Source organism: Dendrobates tinctorius, unplaced genomic scaffold (genome assembly GCF_039654945.1).
Source record: "Dendrobates tinctorius isolate UK_male_01 unplaced genomic scaffold, ASM3965494v1 ptg000156l, whole genome shotgun sequence".
Classification (NCBI taxonomy): Eukaryota; Metazoa; Chordata; class Amphibia; order Anura; family Dendrobatidae; genus Dendrobates; species Dendrobates tinctorius.
In genome coordinates, this window is record NW_027361823.1 from 29,226,459 (window position 1) to 29,243,433 (window position 16,975).

Consider the following 16,975-nt stretch of genomic DNA (forward strand, 5'->3'; position numbering starts at 1 on the left):
TGGGGTCCTGAACATCATCTGCTAGGAGTTTGTATGTTTTCCCTGTGTCTGCGTGGGTTTCCTCCAGGTTCTCCGGTTTCCTCCAGGTTCTCCGGTTTCCTCCCACACTCCCAAGACATACTGATAGGGATTCTAGATTGTGAGCCCCATCGGGGACAGCAACGATAATGTATGTAAAGCGCTGCGGAATTAATGGAGCTATATAAGTAAATAATAAACAGATAATTTTTTCTACTTAATATCAAGTGATACAATTAACATTAATATAAAATAATAAATTACAATATGTTTATATTAATATTGAGCAGAATTAATTTCAGCCTATTGGTTCGGACCTCAACAAAAGTTACAGTCTCTCACTAGGACCCTCAGGAAAATGAATTGCCCACCACGGGTGAAGTGAAGACACGGAAGAAAATGGAACAGCTCTGTTTACACTGGAAATTCACAGAGATACTACAGGAATTGAACAGTAAGGTGCTGGTAGGTTTCTCAGAGTCACTGGTTTACATCTATCAGAGCGATTAAAAACTACAGAGGAAAAAGACAATAAATGACACTGGCTGAGCGCCTTCTTTACAAGGAGTTAATACTTCTGTACTGGAGAAGTCTGGGCTGGTGAACACATGGCTGTGGGTGCAGCATCTGATCCTCCCGGGAAGCGAGGGAGGTCAGATTTTTATCCTATGATCTCAGTGGGTCTCTGGCTGAAACAGACACCGCAGTGTGCTCAGCTCCAGAGCGCAATGCCAAGGATCCGATAGCCGGCCTCAACTCCATTAGTGAAAGGCAAGAGCCAGAGTCAAAACCACAATAGTGATTTGCCTCCAGGGAGAAAGTTCACCATCTCAGAAATACACAAAGCATAGAAACCTCTGGCAACATGATCCAAAACGAGCTCAATTCAATTAAAACGCTTTTTTTGTTATTTTATTATGTGAAAGTAGTCATGGATATTATTTCTCATTCGTCTCTCCTTGGTGATTCTTCACTTGGCCTCAAAGATTGTCGGGCACAGGACAATGGAAATGGAGGCTTCACCATTCTTCCTGCAGAAATATTAGTGTATTTGTATTGCAGAGAACAGGAAATTCTGTGATTTCCAGATCCCAGGATATAAAGGGTGCGCCCTCGGGGCGGTCAGCCATCCAGGCAGCTAATAATGAGCCTTCATCTTTCTAAGCCATAGCAAAAAACATTGCATGATTCAGAATGTGTATCCGATCAAAGACAAAAAGTTACACACACGTAAATCACACGACGATGTCTACAGGGAACGAGCTTCAGTCTGCGAAGAGCATGTGCTAGCCATGTGATGGGTACGTAGAAATCTCCTAGAGAACAAGAGTCCGCAATTGTCTACAGGTCCACCCATCAGAGGTCTCCAAACCCAATCTCATCCCCTCACAGCAGCCCATGGCATGTTGTAATAGCTCACTTTCCCTGGCATGCCACCCAAAAGGCTAACAATTTTTGATCAGTTTAGGATTATGCTAATGTGGCACATTTGATGATCCCGCAGTTTATGTTACTCACCTATATAGTACCATTAATTCCACAGCGCAATTATCACCATTGTCCCCATTAAGGAATTTAGATTGTGAGCCCCATCAGTAGGTCTATGGAGTGTGGGAGGAAAAAGGAGAACCCGGAGGAAACCCACACAAACACGGGGAGAACATACAAACTCCTTGCAGTTGTTGTCCTTGGTGGGATCTGAACCCAGGACCCCAGCGCTGCAAGGCTGCAGTAACGAGCTTGAATACACATAGGGAGAACCAGATGTGTCTGGGGTACACAAACCTCCATTTTTGCTTATCGGTAGGACAACGGTGGTCAGGCCCCAAAAATTTTAAAAAAAACAAAAAAAAAACAGATTTTCAGTCCATAAGAAAAGTCATTAATTTTTGTTCCTAGAAAATATATAAATATGTTTTCTCATCATCATAAGTGGTTAAAATTGCAAAGTACTTGTAAAAACAGGCAACTCTGCAATTTACTTGTAATTAAAAATCCCTTCTGTTGCTAAGAAGAGTCATTATTTTATAGTTACTACTCATTGCCCGGGTTACCAGCCACCAATGAAGTCTATCAGCGGTTTCCTGGGCAATGAGAGCAGCACCTGCAATCAACCTCTAAGCTACAGGGCTTAAAAGCGCAGCCCCTAAAGCTGGCCGGATCACGCCGGTATCAGCACCCCTGCCCTCCTACAATACTGCAAAGGAAAAGCTGCTTCAGCTTGAAAAATTGGGCCAGTGGAGCAAACATGTCGCCTCCAGAACGGGTGATCTTTAAGAGCACATCGCACATCTAAAGAAGAAGGAAGCCGGGAGGCAGGGCAGACATGTGCTGCTGGAGATTAATCTTCAGAAAACCCCTTGAAGAATCACTTTCAAAATGGCAACTTGGATGTGTTCATCATTAAAATGATCAATCTGGACAAACTAAACCAGCACTACACAGTACCACGCCAGCTACAGCCCGAGTGTCAGCCCCACTACCTGGTCCTATGGGCTCAGCACAGGCCGCCGGCGGCTTCACTTGCTTATTCCATAGGAATAGGCACACTATTTTAGAGCTGTAAATCTTGGCCCCCGTGAGCAATGGATAAATTATTTTACATTTTACTAGTTAATCAGAGAGGAACTGTGATCCCAGAGGGGAACACACAGTATTTTTTGGCTTGCAGGACAGGAGATTTTTTTTCGTGTTCTTTTTATGCCAGATGTAACACGGGAGTGTAATATCTGTAATCTGAATCCGATGTGCTTTTCCGTATATTGTCTTTCAGTCAAGCTGTGCTATCTGAGATAACAAAAATCTGGGCCAACTTCTTAATGATTAACCAGGTCCTGTGATACCGCTCAGGTCACCAGCCGCTGACAATGGCGGATAGAACATGGGTCATAGCCAGGTAATTCATGACTTCAGCTTTCAGCTAAGTATTCCTGGAGCTTTATACCTTGAGGATAGTTCACCATCTGAAACCCCTTCCTGTCCCTCACCGAAAAAGCACCAAATATCACAGTATTTCCTCTGGGTCGGCACCATACGTCGCCTCTGCCCTGCTTTTCCACACTATGTTGTAACTCCCATTTTATCCTCTTCTCAATGAGCAGCTCAAAAACAGTTTATTTGTTTAGCCTGAGAGAAAATGGAGTCCCAGGAAAAGGGCCAAGGCCCCAGTGATAAGGCGCTTGTATGGAAACTGTACTAACACACTGACATGAAAACAGAAGAGATAAGAGCAGTGACTAAGGGTTACCAATATGTACCCCTGTACTTAAGGCTCTGTTCACACAGACTGGTGGCACCAAATATTTACTGATCAGCAGTGGTTTACAAGCCCGATTACCAAAGTAAAAGATACGCACGGGCCGATCTGTAATAGATCGCTCAGCGCACACAGGCTGCCATTGTTCTCGGCAAAGGACGGAGCGCCGCTGAGAACGACCATGTTTAAGCCCACTTTAAAATCATTTCACCCGACGAACAAGCGTTTGGCTCATTCACTGGATGATCAGCAGCCTGTTCACACTACAGAATTATCATGATTTTTCAGAGTAAATGCACCTTTAGCTGGTCACACACTTTACAGAGCTACATATGCGTCAGAAAGTTGTGTAAATCAGCTCCTTCTAAGAGGAGCAACAAAAAACTTGCTAGACCCACCTTCCAACAGGTGGCAGCAGCTAGTGCTAATGAGACTCCATAGGCAACAGGACTCCACAACGCGAGGCCACTCCACCGCTAATGTAAACACCAATGTTCCCAATGGAAAGATTGGGCAAGATGAAATCTTGTGGCGCTTTCAGGGAATTTCCTGTAAACAAACACGTACAAACCCCTAAGAGGCAACCCAAAATAAACTGTACCTGTGAGCCATAACCGGATGTACAATTTGGTCCCTGTTGAATAAAGCATGTCACTGTAATCTGCCTTGTGAGCCAAATGTATCTACAAAACGTTAAATCCAACTACGTCAACAACAGGCAACCATCAGCGAGGCACCGCCTGTGTATGGAGGACTCGTCCCAGATACAGATATGCAAGGTAAACTACTGGGCATTTTTGCTTTTCCCATGCCTGATCCTTAGACTTTGCAACTTGTTCTTACAGGGATCTGGCGCTTCACTCTCTCACTATTATGGGGAAGTTAGGAGGAATAGCTCAAAACCAAACTAATATTAGGCCAAAACCTTAAAAATTTATGGGAACCTTTAGGAAGCCAAAATTTTTACTAGCCCAAACATTGCATTTCCACAACTCTAATATTCACATTGAAAATCTGTACAATGGCCAACGACCACCATGACCTACAGACAAAATATCCAAAGCAGCCCGTGAGTTGGTTGAACGTTCATGAAGCCTGAAGATCTGTACATCATGGCTTCCGGTCAATCATTTGATAGACACTTGCCTATAAACCAGCCAAAAAATACAACAATTAAAAATAAAAAATAAACTGTAGCATTAGGTAACCTATTTCCTTCAGAAAAACCTTACACATTCATAGCAGACACCAAAATACGAGACATATTATAGACATCCAATATAGTATAGATTAGGGCACCTTGACGGGTAAAATCCTTTTAGCTGGGGCTGGATAAGACGCATGCAAAATTCTTTAAAAAGAAAGCCATGTCCTTAGACAGATCCTCGTCAGGGGAAAGCAGAACCGCCAGCAGCACATTCCACCATGAATGATTGATCACGGGTCAATGAGTCTTCTCTGAAGATAATTTCAAGAGGCAGAGCCTTGCCAGCTCGAGTTGTCGGGACTGTCCTTATCCTGTCAAAGGTCAAACCGCTATCTGCATTGTCTGAATGCAGACTGAAGGTTATGTACGAAGGATTGATGTACAGATGGGTCACCTTATCAGAGACAAACTTGCCATGATTGAAGTCAAAAATAATTTCATTGCAGATAGGCCAGTCATACAGCAAACATCTAAAACACAGAAGTAAATGACCCCCGCAGCTACAATAAAAGACCCATAAAGAAGCAAACATATCTGCTTATCTCCGTGCACTGGAAAAACACTCCTTACTTTGAATTATGTAGAGGAGGATTTCATCACATTCCCTCCATCATAAAGGTACATAAACCCTAGAAGATTGTTTGTCCATGTAACCGAACCCATACACACAGTGGGGGAAATAAGTATTTAATACACTGACAATTTTGCAAATTCTCCCACCTACAAAGTATGGAAAAGTCGAATTTTTATCATAGGTACACTCCAACTGTGGGAGACAGAATCTAAAAATAAAAAACAGAAATTCACATTGCATGATTTTTAAATACTTAAACTGCATTTTATCTCATTTAGTATTTGATACAATAGAAAAACAGAACTTTAGATTTGGTACAGAAACCTTCGTTTGCAATTAGAGGTCAGACAATTCCTGCAGTTCTTGACCAAGTTTGCACACAGTGCAGCAGGGATTTTGGCCCACTCCTCCATATGGATCTTATCAAGATCTTTCAGGTTTTAGGGCTGTCGATGGGAAACATTGCATTTCAGCTCCCTCCAAAGATTTTCTATTGGGTTCAGGTCTGGAGACTGGCTAGGCCACTCCAGGACCTTAAAGTGCTTCTTACAGAGCCACTCCTTAGTTGCCCTGGCTGAATGTTTCAGGTCTTGCTGGAAGACCCAACCACAGTCCATATTCAATGCTCTTACTGAGGGAAGGAGGTAGTTGGCCATAATTTCACGATACATGCCCCCATCCATTCTCCCTTCAATACGGTGCAATCATCCTGTCCAATTTGCAGATAAGCAACCCCAAAGTATGATGTTTTACCACCTTGCTTCATGGTTGGGATGGTGTTCTTGTGGTTGTACTAATCCTTTTTCCTCCAAACATGGCGAGTGGAGTTGATACCACAAAGTTCTATTTTGGTCTCACCTGACTACATGATCTTCTCTGGGTCATGCAGTTTGTCATTGGCAAACTTCAACCGGGCCCGGAAATATGCTGGCGTGAGCAGGGGGGCCTTGAATGCCCTGCACGATTTTAATCAATGACGGTGTAGTGTGTTACTAACAGTAATATTTGAGACTGGGGTCCCAGCTCTCCTCAGGTCCTCCCATGTAGATCTGGGCTGATTCCTGACCTCTCTAAGAACCATCCTTTAGTTTGGTCAGTGTGACCAAAATTTAACACAGCCAAAGAAACTTTCAATTGGTTTCTGAGAAAGAAAATAAAGCTGCTAGAATGGCCCAGCCAATCACTAACCGGAATCCAATAGAAATTTATGGAATTAAATGTGGCCCCGGACTTTACAAAAAAATCTATCTAAGCACTAATAGGCAGGTAATTGCAACTTATCTGCCTGTTGTGCCTGGCGCCGTTCTTCCCCGGCACAGAGCGGTCACAGACCCCTCTCCTGCCGGCGGATTCAAAAGAGTCTGCTGCCCCTATGAGGCAGGACTTTCGAGGTCATTTTGATTGACAGCCGCATCCCCAGTTAAGCAGTGAGGATCCGGCTATTAGTATGACCTCAGAAGTCCCACCCCATCAACAGAGTAGACTGGAAAAGAACCCTCCACTCTGTAAATGTGACGTCAGCAGAAGCTTCCGAATCCCTGGCAGGAGAGTCTGTGACCGCTCTGTGCTAGGGAAGAACTGAGCTGTGCACAACAGGCAGGTAGCAGTTACCTGCCTGTTAGTGCTTAGATACATTTTTGTCTTTTTGTAAAGTCCTGGCTATGGCTATTCCCTTTAACTAAAGCTCAAAGTTCATAGAAGGAGACCACGGAGCCTTGAGAATTTGAAGTGTTTGTGTGAAAGATTGGGTCAAAATCAGACCTGAGCAATGCATACGAGTCTAGTTTCTCCATACAGGAGGTTTCTTAAAGCTGTCATTACTAACAAAGGCTTTTGCACGAAGTATTAATTAAAATTCATTGAGCGTGTTCAATACTTTTTCCCTGTGTCATTTCTCATTGTTACACGTAATTTATGCACCTCTATGGTTTAATTTATTTGCCTGTGTGGCTTGGATGGGTTGTTGCTGATATCTGGTGAGAATTTTATGTCAATAACACCTTTAGAAACACATTTACTTAGAAAATTAATGTGATCAATGCTCATTTCACCCGCGGTATAATCGCAGTCTACTAACACCACATTCAAAAACTCAGTTTGGCCGGCACGTGTGAAGATTCCCATAAGTGTAAGCCTATTCTGGTGCATACATTGGGCACAACTCTAGACTAAGGCTGAGTTCACACGTGGCTTTTTTTCACGTTTCCGCAGCGGTTTTAACCGCGAAAAATAAGCATCCCATGCATTCCTATGGGATTCCGCAATGCTGTGCTAATGCTGCGGTTTTTACCGAGGCGGAATCGCTTCGCGGTAAAAAACGCAGCATGCTCATTAATTTTGCGGAATCACGGCGATCCCGCACCCATAGGAATGCATTGTTAAGCTTACTTCCCGCATGTGGCTGTGCACACCATGCGAAAAGTAAGCAGAACAATTGCGGATGGTACCCACGGTCCGGAGGAGAGGAGACACTGCTCCGGGGCTTTAGGTACCATATCCCTGTAAAAAAATAAAATTTAAAAATAAAAAATAATTGTTATTCTCACCTTCCAACGTCCCGCGCAGCCTTCCCGCCTCTCTCCACACTCCCGTTCCCAGTAATCCTATGCGAAAATGCCCGCGATGACGTCTGTTCTCGCGGGATCGCAAAGTCTCACGGTCATTCGCGAGACGTCGCAATCCCGCGAGAACGTATGTCATCGCGGGCATTTTCACAAAGGATTACTGGGAACGGGAGCGTGGCGGGAAGGCTGCGTGAGACGTCGGAAGGTAAGAATAACACCATTTTTTATATTATTTTTTACATTTTATCTTTTACTACTGATGCTGCATAGGTGGCCTCAGTAGTAAAAAGTTGGTCACACTTGTCAACACTATGTTTGACGATTGTGACCAACCTGTCAATCAGTTCTCCAAGCGATGCTACAGATCTCTTGGAAAACGCTAGCATTTTGCAAGCTAATTACGCTTGCAAAATGCTAGTTTTTCCGCGGGAAAATCGCGGGAATTTAAAATGCGAATTTCCCGCGGAATGGAATTACGGAATTCTCGCGGTAATTTACGCGAGAGTTCCGCTACGTGTGAACCCAGCCTAAATGTTACTGTAGTCATTCCCCCCCCCATCCCAATGCATACTACTGTTGTAGCCCATGGTGTGAATAGAGCCTAGAACAGCAACTTGTACATTTTCCCCAACTTTTGCATATCCCACCCAGGCATTAGCGATACTGATTTTCTTTTAGAGACTAGATAAATTTTAGAAGGTCATAAATGGATGAGTTAGACTATCTTCTGCCAACTTTTGCTGCCTTGTCACAGGGTGACATGGATAAATTGCTCTAATACGATTTTTGCAATCATCGTTGGATACAGCTGATGACTGGAAATCTGATAGATGTACACAGCAGGCATGCTAAGATCACTGCATCATGACCAACAATGAAAGCTCAGAGCAAGCTAAACTACTTTCACAGATCGGCCATGACCATTAAGTCAGCCAGATAGTCGCAAGGCCAAGATTCCTGGTGTATGGTCGAGCTTTAAGCTCGCTGGCTTGCCGAGTGGAGAGGTTTATGTGGTAGCACATTATTCAGCATTTTTCCTCTATTACCTATGTCTGCACTTGGAGGATATGCTCGGAAAAAAAGTCATAATGGAACAGTTTACAGCGATGAGAAGTTTGGTTGACGACCTTACAAGAAAAACAGCAGCAATCATCTTCAACTAAACCGTTTGTGCGCAGACTGGTATAGGCTTGGTTATAGCTTTCATTGGCATTTTAAGGGCAGTAAGTGGGCAACGTACTACAACTGATACTAGTGTGCAATGCACTTCATCATTTTCCTTTCCTGACTGACGGTCACAAAATGCAAATCAGACTTCCTTTCACATGCCTGCGAGCTCAGCCTCTGGGGCAGGGTCACAAGGTGCACACAATATATGCTAAATTACTAGTTGTCACCGGAGCATGCATGATATGGCAGCTTGGCAAATGGCAGGTAAAACACGTGGGGTGGTGCCTAGTACTCTCCACCGAACATGCGCGACATAAGGGACCAGGAACGACATGCAAACCAAACCCACGCTGCCCACAACCGCTACTGACATGACAATTGGCATGTCCAAGGTCACTGGAGGCCAAAATCCAATGCAATTCAATAGCCATGCCATAAAAGATGGCGCGTATTCATCTTACATAGCCAATGGATTATTCCAAAAAAACTAGAAGTCAAATAATGGATTTCATTGGCCACCCAACCTCCCCACAGACGCCTTTCCATTTTTGGGACGTTGACATATGATGGAAGTGATTCCACCCCTAATAGAGTTCCCATATGTCACAAATATGCCCAATTGCCATCTACAGCTGTAACAAGCGCCATCTGTGCAGTGGGCCCGCTATGCAGTGGGGTCTCCACTTGTTGCGCAGTGTGGCCGCTCTCGTTCAGAACTGTGAGCACATTACGATATCGGTGGAGCGCGCCTCGCTCATTTTAAGATCTGCATCTTGATTGCGGCTACAATCACTCATCCTACCGTGAGTCAGTGGCTCTACCGCTATGCTTTGGCCAGCATTAGACCCGATTGGCAATGATGGACAGCACTGTACGTCCTATAACTCGTATAACACCGACATGTTCTGTAGTGTCGTACACAACACGCCAATGCTTGACCATAGTAGGGCTCACAGTATAATTCCCATATGGAAGCGTGTCCAAATCCAAAGAGTCATCCACACAGACCAGGGCACCGTATAATCTCCGCTCTGGTGTTGGCTCTGGCTGTAGTTTAACCCCTTCTTTAACTAGGCACAGACCTTGGGTTTATTATGCCACCAAAGTAGACAAAAAGCAGCGCCAGTCGCTGCCTCATCCTGCTCGGGCCTCTGAGCGGTAACACATTCCACTGACGTGAGTAAATAGAGCAAAAAAACACGGCGTAAACCCTCCTGAAAGTCAGAGGAAATCAGCCCCAGCCTGTGCGTGATGCAAGCACAGCGCTCGCTTCATGAGGCTCAGGAAACGCAGCCCAGGGCTGACATGTGCTTACTCCATGATATAAGCCCCCCTCACTCAGGCTGATGCCCACCATGGCGCCCGCTGCCCTCGTTAACATACACGAGTCACATGCACAGACGAGCAGCCTGCCAGCGCCTTATACCCACCAGTCCTGGAGACGGCGGCAGATGGTCCGGTTACAGCACAGAATCAGACGTCCCATATGATGGCGGCGTACGTGACAGCGTTACCGGCAAATGGGCAGTGCCAGAATCCGGCCACAGACGTGACGAGGACTGGTAGAAATGATCGATCCCGACAGCCTGTAACCGGAATCTGCTCGGAGCCCCGTAATAGAGGGGGCGATGCCGATGTGTTCCGCCTCACGCCTGGCGCGCTCCGTGCTCAGATTTTGGGCACGATTGATGGATGATGTTTCACAAAGTCCAATGCAGTGGGCGAATGAGTCTGGGGATTCCGAGGGTCCTACCAGACCGTCTCGGACGCGGCGGCGATGGCTACCGTAACCAGGGGAGAAAACATCCGGCCTCGGTGGTGCTGAGCTACAGGCAGAAAGGGGGAGAGCAGAATACCTGAGGGGTGGGCGGCTGACGCCGATCCGGGGGGTCACAGTCCAGGGCTGGCGGGTGGGCACAGGCTGCAGCTGGCACAGGGCGGAGGAGACCTACTCCCTGCTTCTGTCGCCGAGCAGAGCCCCGATCCGGGTCATGGCAGCCCCGCCGGGAGGAGGAGGCGGAGGGCACACGGCGACGAGCCTCCTAGTGAGCGGCGGCCGGAGGTGGGGTCCTCCCCGCAGGCATTGCCGGGGCTTCCCAGGGAGGCGCAGTGCTGAGTGCTGCCGAGGAAGGATGGCGGATCTCGGGGTGGAGGAGGCGGAGCTGCGGCGGCAGGAGGACGGAGGGAGGAGCGGGGAGGAGGCGGAGCTGGGTGCGGACTATCCGCCGTCATCACAGGAGCCGCTCACATCATCACCGGGGAGGAGGAGGCGGCACCGCACGGACACTGCAGACTATCGCGACATGCCCCCGCCGTATGTGAGGGCTGCAACCATGGAGAGGAGCAGGCATGCGGCCACACAAGGGGTCCTCATACATGGGGGCACCGGGAAGCCTCCTCCATACTGGGCAAAGAGGAGACCCCGAGAGAGCATGCCCTCCAAGACCCCCAAGAAAGAGGAGATACACAGTGAGACCTATTCTTGAGAACTGGGGGGCGAGGGGGTCCCGAGAATTCACTGATCACACAGATCAAGGGTCAGAGTCATCACTCGCGGGTTTTTTAGGCTAAAAAAACAAAAAAAAAAAATTAACGAAAGTACACGGCATAAAGAATGAGTTCTTGTTTGGGGCGTCACATGAACGCCTTTTTCAGAATTTTTTAAACGCAAAGAAGAGGCATGTCCTGCTGAAGGGGCCCGATATCTGTGCCCCCAAAATCCAGAGGGATACAGAGTCGCTCCCTGGGGGCGCGGGCGACGGGATTACATTTGTGTAAAAAAAAAAAAAAAGACAAATGGAGAAACCCCCGACCACAAATGGCGAAGTAACGGGACAGAGCACAGTAAAAAAAAAAAAAGTAGCAATCCCAATAGCGAGGCGCTACTGACAAACCACCAAAACCGACAAAAAAATAAGCAAATGCAATAAAGAATAAGGTCCAAAGTCTATGAACTCTGATTAGTGGATCAGATTAGTCGGCCCGATAACTACTCACACACGTGGTCAATCGTTGGTACCCCTCGTTTAATGACAGAAAAACCCACAACGGTGACAGAAATAACTTGAATCTGACAAAAGTAATAAATCAAAAATCTATGAAAATAAACAAATAAGTCAGACTTTGCTTTTCAACCATGCTTCCACAGAATTTAAAAAAAAATAAACCTCATGAAATAGGCCTGGACAGGAATGATGGTACCCTCAACTTAATATTTTGTTTCACAACCTTTTGAGGCAATCACTGCAAACGACACCTGTACCTGTCAGTGAGACTTCTGCACCTCTCGACAGGCATTTTGGCCCACTCCTCAAGAGCAAACTGCTCCAGTTGTCTCGTGTTTGAAGGTTGCCTTTTCCAGGAGGCATGCTTCAGCTTTTTCCAAAGGCGCTCAATAGGATTTAGGTCAGGGCTCATAGAAGACCGCTTCAGAATAGTCCAATGTTTTCATCTTAGCCATTATTGGATGTTTTTAGCTGTGTGTTTTGGGTCATTATCCTGTTGCAAGACCCATGACCTGCGACTGAGACCAAGCTTTCTGACACTGGGCAGCACATTTCTCTCTAGAATCCCTTGATAGTCTTGAGATTTTATTGTTACTGCACAGACTCCAGACACCCTGTGCCAGATGCAGCAAAGAAGCCCCAGAACATAACAGAGCCTCCTCCATGTTTCACAGTAGGGACAGTGTTCTTTTCTTGATATGATTCATTTTTCCATCTGTGAAGGTTGAAACGCATTGATCTGTTCTCATGTAACAGCATCTGCCTTCATAACTATGTAGAATATTTTTTTCTTAAAGTAACTTTGGACTAAAAGTTATATTTTAGCCATTCCACTCCACGGTGGATTTTTTCTTATTTTGCCGCATCTGTCTGGATGCTCTGCCTGGATCCGTGCGGGAAGTTGGCTCCTACTTCAGTATATATCAGAAAGTCTGGTAAGCTGACTATTTTCTATTTTATAACAGAGCCTCCTCCATGTTCCACAGTAGGGACAGTGTTCTTTTCTTGATATGCTTGATTTTTCCATCTGTGAACACAGAGCTGATATGCCTTGCCAAAAAAGTTCCATTTTTTGTCTCATCTGTCCATAGGACATTCTCCCACGAGCTTTGTGGCTTGTCAAATTCCAGTCTGGCTTTATGATTTTTTTTTTCCTCAACAATGGTGTCCTCTTTGGTCGTCTCCGATGAAGTCCACTTTGGCTCATACAACGACGGATGGTGCGATCTGACACTGATGTTCCTTGAGCTTGAAGTTCACCTTTTTTCTGTTTAGAAGTTTTTCTGGGCTCTTTTGTTACTATTCATATTATCCATCTCTTTGATTTGACAAATTTTCCTCCTGCGGCCATGTCCAGGGAGGTTGGCTACAGTCCCATGGAGCTTAAATTTCTGAGTAATATGTGCAACTGTAGTCACCGGAACATCAAGCTGCTTGGAGATGGTCTCATAACTTTTACCTTTAACATGTTTGTCTATAATTTTCTTTCTAATCTCCTGAGACAACTCTTTCCTTCCTCTGGTCCATGCTGAGTGTGATACACACCATGTCACCAAACAGCACAGTCAGTATCTGTGGCCCTCCATACAGGCCCACTCACTGATTCCAAGATAGTAGTTCTGTGGAAGCTTGGTTGAAAAGCAATGTCTGACTTTCATTTGTTCATTTTCATAGATTATTGAATTATTATCCTGGAAAAAAAACAATATTGTATCTTACACTTATTAGGTTCTTTAGGACACAGATCTGGGGACTATTCTGACGGAATATAGGTTGAACTGGATGGACAAATGTCTTTTCGGCCTTGCTAACTATGTTACTAGGTTATTTTTACTTTTGTCAGATTCAAGTTATTTCTGAGACCATTGTGGGTTTTTCTGTCACTAAACAAGGGGTACCAACAATTTTGACCACGTGTGTATGACCAAGGAGATAAATCACCTACACAATTCATTGTCAATGGGTCTGATGGCACCGGAGGGCGGCGTCCCCGGGTGGACCGTTGGCACCGGAGGACTGATCGTACAAAAGGGCGGTGGTCCCGGGAGGGGACCAATGGCACAGGAGGCTGGTATATTTTACCATATAGAAGGAAGAGTACTGGTGTACATGCATGATCTCCTTTCAGACAAGTGTCTGCAGAACACTGCGCTAAGGATACATTGGGGTCCCAGCAGATGGACCCCAGTGATCAGTAAGTGATTATTTGGATAGGGAATACCACATATGGGTATAAATAAATTTGGTAAAAAAAATTAAAAAAAAAGATGTAACACTGATGTGCATTTCCAAGGCAAAAACCAGAGCATGGTACTTGCTCTTAAAGTGCTGCAGGATCAATCATTAAGGGCATGTTTCCACGTAGCGGAAACATTCAGTATTTGCTGCGGATTGGACGGATACAGCCGCAGCGTTTAATCCATAGCGGTCAGATGTTCCAGCATAGTGGAGGGGATTTTATGAAATTCCGTCTCCACCATGCGTCCGAACACGCGGGGCGTCTTTTTAGATCGCAGCATGTTTGTTTACCTTGCTGAGACACTCAGTCTCAGTAAGGTAAACCGCCTACTCTATGGATATGATGCAGTGATTCCAGATGTGTTCAATGAGCAGAAGGGGGGGGGCTTTGGGCGGAGTGGGGTTTCCGCTCCGTCCAAAGCGCAGACATTACGGTACGTGGAAACGTACCCTTAATGGGACAAATCCCTCAATCTCTCGGCTACTTATTTTTATTGCAGATTTTTTTTCCCCACAATGTATATGAAGATTAACCCACACATTTTCCACGGTTTGTGAATGGTGTTGCAGAAACTTTACTCACGATTCCAGAGTAGAATTTGCATCAAAATAAATGTCAGCTTTATCACTCGTGAACAGGTTCTTACCAGCGCCAGCATATGACACGGCGTAAACACCCTCATATCAGGCTATTTACACAATTAACTGATCTATTGGTTTCAGAAAACAACCGTCAGATAAGTGGTCATGTACAGTGAAGCCCTGATGAACTGTTTTACTCAATGTGAGGAGGGGGATTTATCTGTGAGGGAATGTATAATACCTCCAGTAAAACAGAGGCGTCTTTGTAGCCTGGCACTATCAGTCTCCTATAGATTCCAACTGTTCAGTGAGCTGCACTCAGCTAATAGTCTGACCTTCAATTACCATCTTGGCTGGGAGCCGGTGGATGCTTGTTGTGCAAGAAACACTGTGTCCTCTGCAGCACGGCAGTTTACTGTGCCATAAAAATGGATTCACACAGTGTTATAAATACCCAGTGCTGGGGATGAGACCAAGATTCCCTGCAAGCAAGAACGCCTGTGCTGTACCTGTACACCAGGTGTAAAGAGCTGAGCACACCATGGCGCACACTTGTATGTACTGTACATGGCAATGTATCCATAGACCCCTACTGTATCCCTAAGGCGGCTGCTGCTACACAGCAACATTGCAACTAATGATCCCCTTATGGTATTGTGTCAAAAGAAATCTGTCACCTCATTTTTTGCCTATCAGCTGCCGACACCGCCATCAGGGCTTATCTACAGCATTCTGTAATGCTGTAGATAAGCCCTCCCCATGTAACCTGAAAGATAATAACAACGAGTTAGATTATACTCACCTGAATGGCGGTCCGATGCTTCCCATCTTCTAGCGATGACGTCCTCTTCCTTACTTCTGCTGCAGCTCCTGCGCAGGCGTACTATATCTGCCCTGTTTAAGAAAGAGCAGAGTACTGCAGTGTGCAGGTGCCGAGAGAGGTCCTGCACACTGCAGTGCTTTACTCTGCCCTCAACAGGTTAGATCAAGTACGCCTGCGCAGGAGCCGCAACTGAAGTAAGAAGGAGGACGTCATCGCTAGAAGATGGGAGGCGCCGGACCGCGACACCCATTGGACCGGACCCCCGGGTGAGTATAATCTAACTCGTTTTTCTTATCTTTCAGGTTACATCGGGGGGCTTATCTACAGCATTATAGGATGCTGTAGATAAGCCCCTAATGACAGTGGCCACATCTAATAGGCCAAAAATGAGGTGACAGATTCCCTTTAAGAGTAGGGCTGTGGAGTCAGTCTGTGTCCATTTTGTTGTAGTTGGTATAAAATGGACCAACTCAGACTCATAAAATATATAATACATTGGGTTCAGTAGTACAATGCAGGATGTGCTGTAAATGTTTTCAGAGTAATTTGGAAAACTTTCGAAATGTCCTATAAATGTCTGTTCTGTTCCTGATCTAAGGATCTCGGCTTTTAGTTAAGATGAATCTGTGCTGCACTTTATGCTCAATAGTGACCAGTGCTGTGGGGTCAGAGTTGAGATGAATCTGTGCTGCACTTTATGCACATGCTCAGTAGTGACCAGTGCTGTGGGGTCAGAGCTGAGATGAATCTGTGCTGCACTTTATGCACATGCTCACTAGTGACCAGTGCTGTGGGGTCAGAGTTGAGATGAATCTGTGCTGCACTTTATGCACATGCTCACTAGTGACCAGTGCTGTGGGGTCAGAGTTGAGATGAATCTGTGCTGCACTTTATGCACATGCTCAATAGTGACCAGTGCTGTGGGGTCAGAGTTGAGATGAATCTGTGCTGCACTTTATGCACATGCTCAGTAGTGACCAGTGCTGTGGAGTCGGAAGTCAAGGAAATAGAAGAGTCGAGTTGCTGGTTTGGCTCACCAACTCCACAGCCCTGGTTAAGAACTCCAGAGACAGTTGCAGGTTTCCAAAATGTGACCAGCAACAGAAAATCCAACACAAGGGCATTGTTACATGTGACTGATTTTTTTTTCCAAAAAAAAAAAAAAATCACAACCCTAAAGTGGCCATGTGAGAGCAATTTGCAGAAAAGCTGCACACGTTTTCTGGTATCGCTACTTGACTGATAATTACCTTCTGTATAGCCCCAGCCTAAAAGAACTGCAATTCTTTTTCACCTGGAAACTTTTTCTTTGTGCAATTTTTTATTTTTTGTCCATGTGAAAACCACCTGCAGGTGCAAGGTGACTAAATAAGGCTACTTTCAGACTTCAGATTTTTAAATCCGGCGGGCTGCGGCGAAAAGTTGTCAAACATGATCCGGTAGAAGCCGCAGCCCGCCGGATCATCTGTTGAGGCCAGAGACGGTGCAGGAGAGGGAGAGGGCGAGAGAGTCTTCGGGCATGCGCAGTGGAAAAAAGC

At 45.6% G+C, this 16,975-nt stretch overlaps 1 protein-coding gene across 3 annotated transcripts in view; it reads right to left on the bottom strand.

Moving 5' to 3' along the window:
- JMJD1C (jumonji domain containing 1C) overlaps nucleotides 1-16,975 on the bottom strand; it is a 278,879-nt gene that overhangs the window by 104,620 nt on the left and 157,284 nt on the right. The window contains exon 1 of one of the 3 annotated variants that reach the window (XM_073548303.1): nucleotides 10,646-10,932. The exons of the other annotated variants lie outside the window; for them this stretch is intronic. The gene's annotated coding sequence lies outside the window, so the exon portion shown is untranslated. Of the gene's footprint in view, nucleotides 1-10,645; nucleotides 10,933-16,975 lie in introns of those variants that run through there. 3 annotated transcript variants of the gene reach the window in all.